We start from the raw sequence: 5,000 nt of genomic DNA, 5'->3' as shown, positions 1-5,000 counted from the left end.
CCTTGATGCACTTCCCCTTCATCTCCCTCATCCCTCCCACTCCCTATACCCTCATCCCTCCCACCCCCTATCCCTCATCCCTCCCACCTCCTATCCCCTTATCCCCTCCACCCTCCCTATCCCCCTTATCCCCTCACCCTCCCTTCCCCTTATCCCCCTCACCTCCCTTCCCCTTCATACTCCCTTCACCCCTATTCTCCCTCACCCTCTTCCCCTCATCCCCCCTCATCCCTCTCACTCCCCTTCACTCCCTTCACCCCTCTTCTCCCTCACCCTCCCTTCACCCTCATCCCTCTCACTTCATCCCTCCTCCCTCTCACCCCTCATCCCTCTCACCCCCTACTCCCTATCCCCCTTCACCCCTCATCCCTTTCACCCCCTTCTCCCTCACCCCTCATCCCTTTCACCCCCTTCTCCCTCACCCCCCTCATCCCTCTCACCCCCTATCCCCCCTCACCCCCCACACCCTCACCCCCCCTCTTCACTCATACGAAACGGGATAATGAACCAATTTCACGGATATATACTTGTGTGAGCTCGAAGGGGGGTGGGGGTGGGGGAGGGGAAGGGGGCAAGAGGTGCGAGGAAGGGGGGTTAGGTCGGAGGAGAGAAGGGGGGAGCAGAAGAGGAGGAAGGGAAGAAGGGGAAGTAGGGGGAGTAGGAGAGATGGAAGGGGAGAAGGAGAGGCAGATGGAAGAGGGGGAGAGGGGAAGGAGGACGTGGGAGAAAGAAAAAGAGAAGAGAGATTGATAGAGAAGGAGAAAGAGCGAGATAGAGAGAAGGAGGAGAAAGACAATATTAGAGAGTGAGGGAGAGATAGATTGAGAGAGGAGGAGAAAGATAATATTAGAGAGATAAAAGGAAAGAAGGACAAGCAGGAAAGTCTAGGAAATGAAGGAGGGGAAAAGGAAGAAAAGAGAAGAGCAGGGGATGAAGGAAGGAGGGGAAAGGGGAAACAGAGGAAAAAGAAAGTTAAAAGAGGGAAAGGAGGTGGGAGAAGGGAGAGGCGAAAAGAGGGATAGAACGGGGAAAAGGAGGCAAGGGAAGGGAGAGGCGAAAAGAGGGGAAGGTTGAGAGGGGAAAAGAGGGAAGAGAGAGAGGGAAAAGAAGGAAGGGAGAGAGGGTAAATCGGGAAGGGAGAAGGGAGAGGGGGAAAGAAGGAAGGGAGAGAGGGGTAAGCGAGAAGGGAGAAGGGAAAAGAAGGAAGGGAGAAGAGAGAAGGGAAAGGGGGGAAGGGAGAAGGGGAGAATCATCATGGATCCCGCATCTGATTGTCCGCTGTTTAACCGAGCCCGAAAACGAGCGTGAAAAGTGTCATTTCCTTCCGTCTGTTGTCGGCAAAGCGTGACCGGGGGAGGAGGGGGTGGAGGGTGGAGGGTGGGGGGTGGGAAGGAGACGGAATTAAGGGGAGAATTAGTGGTCAAGAGTGAGAGGGAGAGAGGGGAAGGGGAAGGGAAGGACAGGGAGAGAGGGAGAGAAAGAGGGAAAGGGAGAGAAGGATGTGGAATGCGAGGGATGGGAGCGAGACACAGATAAAGACAGGCAGACGAGGAGTGAGGGAGATGAATGGAAGGAGGGAGAAAGAGAAGAGGATGAGTCATATAATAATAATAATAATAATAATAATAATAATAATAATAATAATAATAATGATAATAATAATAATAATAATAATAATAATAATAATAATAATAATGATAATGATAATGATAATGATAATGATAATGATAATGATAATGATAATGATAATGATAATGATAATGATGATAATAATAATAATAATAATAATAATAATAATAATAATAATAATAATGATAATAATAATAAATCATATAGAGCGAGAATAAAGGGAAATGAAATGTAAATAAGAGAGAAAGAGACAGAGAGAGAGAAAGAGAGCGAGAGAGAGAGAGAGACAGACAGACAGACAGACAGAGAGAGAGAGAGAGATAAGAGGCGGCGGCCATGACACGTCCTTTGAGCGTCGGTCGGTCGGGTGTCCTCTGAGCGGTGGTCGGGCGTCGGTGAGCCGGAGCGAGGGGAAGAATCCAGACACTTTGCGGGGAGCGAAGTGAGGGATTTCCCTTGTCCTTTTTTTCGCAGCGAGGCAAGGAGTATGGGGAGGGGGGAGGGGAAAGGGGAAGGCGCTGGGGTGAGGGAGAGGGAGAAAGAGGGAGGAGGAGGGGAGTGGGAGGAGGAAGGGGAATGGGGGGGAGGCGTAAGGGGTGAGGGAGAGGGGAGGGGAGGAAGAAGGGATGGCGGTGGAGCTGGGGGAGGAGGAAGGAAAGGTGGAGGCTCTGGGGTGAGGGAGGGAAATGGTAAGCATGGGTGAGGGGGAGGGGAAAGGGGAGGCGGTAGGGGAGGGGAGGGGAAAGGGGAGGCGGTAGGGGAGGAGGAGGGGAAAGGGTAAGCACGGGGGTTGGGGAGGGAAGAGGGCAGACACTAGGGAGGAGGATAGGGGAAGGGGGAGGCACTTGGGGAGTAGGAGGAGAAGGGGGAGGCGCCTGGGGAGGAGGAGAGGAAGGGGAGGCGCTGGGGAGGAGGAGGGGAAGAGGGAGGCGCCTGGGGAGGAGGAGGGGAAGGGGAGGCGCTGGGGAGGAGGGGAAAGGGGAGGGGTAGAGGAGGTAAGCATTGAGGGCGGGGGTCGCATTCATGCGGGGAGGGCCTGTCGTCCAGCATGTAGGGGGGCGTCGGTGAAGTTGTATGGCGAGATTGACGCGTTGATGTTGGTGTGAGGGTTGAAGTTCTTTTTTTTTCCGCCATTGTTCTCGGTTCAGGAATGTTCATGTTCGTTTTTCGAATCCGCAAAAGGCCGGCGGGAATCTGCGACTCATATTACCCACCGTGGGATTCCGTCACACTTTTTTCTAGCGACGCAGGAATGCGTGGGCTCCATTACTCGTATTGACACACACGGTTTCACTATTCATAAACGCCATGAATTTTCCACCTCATGACCTGCCGCGGGAGAGGGAAACGAGGAGGGGGACTAGAATTCGGAAATTTTTATGCGGCGGGAAATTTCGTGTTGCGTTTCAGAGGCAGTGATGGTCCACGACCCGGGTTGCGCCGAGAGGACCTGCCGGACCTTTCGCAAGCGTGGAAATTTCTCTTCGGGGGAGTCTTCGCGCCTGGCTTCCTGTCGCCTCTCTCTCTCGCCGCATATCTGGGCTTCGTCCGGCTAGACGGGCGCGCGGACGTGGGAGGGGGGGGGATACTGCGTGTCGATCGTACATATTTGACCTTCCATAAGATCATGAAAATCTTTTCTTCACTGGAAAAAACAAAAACAAAGCGAAGAGATTCTGTCGAGTAATGGCAGAGCTGCCGGTCTGCCCTTTCATCGACGCGCCTCACCTGGCGGCGGCGGTGACTGGCGGCAGCGACGTCAGCGTTGACGGAGACAGCGGCTGTAGTCGCAGAAGGGACGTTAGCGACAGCGTCCGTAGCCTCGATGGCAGCCTCTGTAGCGGTCGCAGCGGCGATGGCGACGAAGGCATTGTAGCGGCTTTGGCGGCGGCGTCGGCGGCGGCGCGGGGAGCAGAACCCGCCACCCGGGAGCCTCGCGATGGAGTCTTCGCTCGTACCTGTTCCAGAGGGGCGAAGGCCGGCCGAGCCGCGCTCCTCGACTCCTGCTCCGAAGCGAACGCCGCGCCGATGCGATCGCCAGCCACATCGTCCGGATAAGAGCGATAAAGACCTTTTTGTTTTTGTCTCGCGGCCGTTTTAATTGTAACCCAATTAGCCCGTCACAGGTGGACCCGGCGGGGGCGGAACGGGCCAGGGGAGGAATCTCAGCCCAGCTATCACTATTCTCGTCTTCCTGTGATATCATTGTCGTTTAATATCATTTCCACCTTTTTTTTATTCGTGCCCTTATTCTCACCGTCATTAACGTTAGCACATAATTAGCGAATGAATGCTAATGAATTCCTGCGGTCGAGCGCCGAGGGACCGTCTTAAGCGGGCATGCTTTGGCGGGCGGGCGGGCGGCATCGATGCAAGGCGCGGCATAAGCGGGTTGACTGTAGCGAGTGTGGGCAGGTGGCTCAAGGTGTGGCTCCCTCGGCCCTTACTTCAATTCTTCTTTTCCTTTTATGTCTTCCACGACGCTTATCTCTCCGTCTCTCTCTCTCTCTCTCTCTCTCTCTCTCTCTCTCTCTCTCTCTCTCTCTCTCTCTCTCTCTCTCTCTCTCTCTCAACCGATCTATCTATCTATATATGTCTATCTATCTACCTATCCATTCATCCATCCATCTATCTAAGTCCCTCCCCATATCCTCTCCTTTCTCCTCTTCCTTCTCCTCTTCCTCCAGCTCTCCCTCTTCCTCTTCTTTCCCATCTCCCTCTTTTCTCTATATTTCAATCCTCACGTACATTTAGCGTGGCTTGCTAGAAGGGGGGAGGGGGAGAGGGGGGAAGGGAGGAGGCAGTGTTAATTAATTAGTTATCTTGATTTGAGTTTCTGATGCTACTTTAGAGTATGCAGTCGCGTGTTGTATGGCTTCCTCTTCTGCTGTGTGGGGAGGAGGAGGGAGGAAGGAAGGAAGAGAAGAGAGGAAGTGAAAGAGGAGATAGCAGAGGAGGAGGAAGGAGGGAGGTGGTGGATGAGGAGGAGGAGGAAGGAGGGAAGAGGGAGGTGGTGGTGGTGATGGTGATGGTGGAGGAGGAGGAGGAATTGGATGATGGAGATAGGAGGCAGGAGGGAAAGGAAGAAGAGGAGGAGGAGAAAAAAGAAGAAGGGGAGATAGATGAAGGAAGAGAATGAGAATTAAAAGCAGGGTAAGGGTGGGAGGAAGGGAGAAGGCCGCCGAGGAGGTATTTGGCACTTAGAGGCCCCAGCTGCAGTCGGTGGAACAGCTGGGGGATGAGGCTGGAGGGAAGGGGGAGGGGGATGAGGGGAGCGAAGGGGGTGGGGGGAGGAGGGAAGGGAGTGGGGGTGAAGGGATGAGTGGAGGGGTGGGGGATGAGGCTGGAGGGAAGGGGGTGGGGGGATGAGG

General features: G+C 54.2%; 1 protein-coding gene across 1 annotated transcript in view; it reads left to right on the top strand.

Moving 5' to 3' along the window:
• Nucleotides 1-5,000, top strand: part of LOC113804572 (uncharacterized) — a gene marked incomplete in the record, with an annotated part of 80,998 nt that overhangs the window by 9,206 nt on the left and 66,792 nt on the right.

The sequence above is a fragment of the Penaeus vannamei genome, chromosome 11 (assembly GCF_042767895.1).
Source record: "Penaeus vannamei isolate JL-2024 chromosome 11, ASM4276789v1, whole genome shotgun sequence".
NCBI classification, from domain to species: Eukaryota; Metazoa; Arthropoda; class Malacostraca; order Decapoda; family Penaeidae; genus Penaeus; species Penaeus vannamei.
Note: the sequence above shows the minus strand (reverse complement) of the source record. Positions and strands in the feature narration are given on the sequence as shown.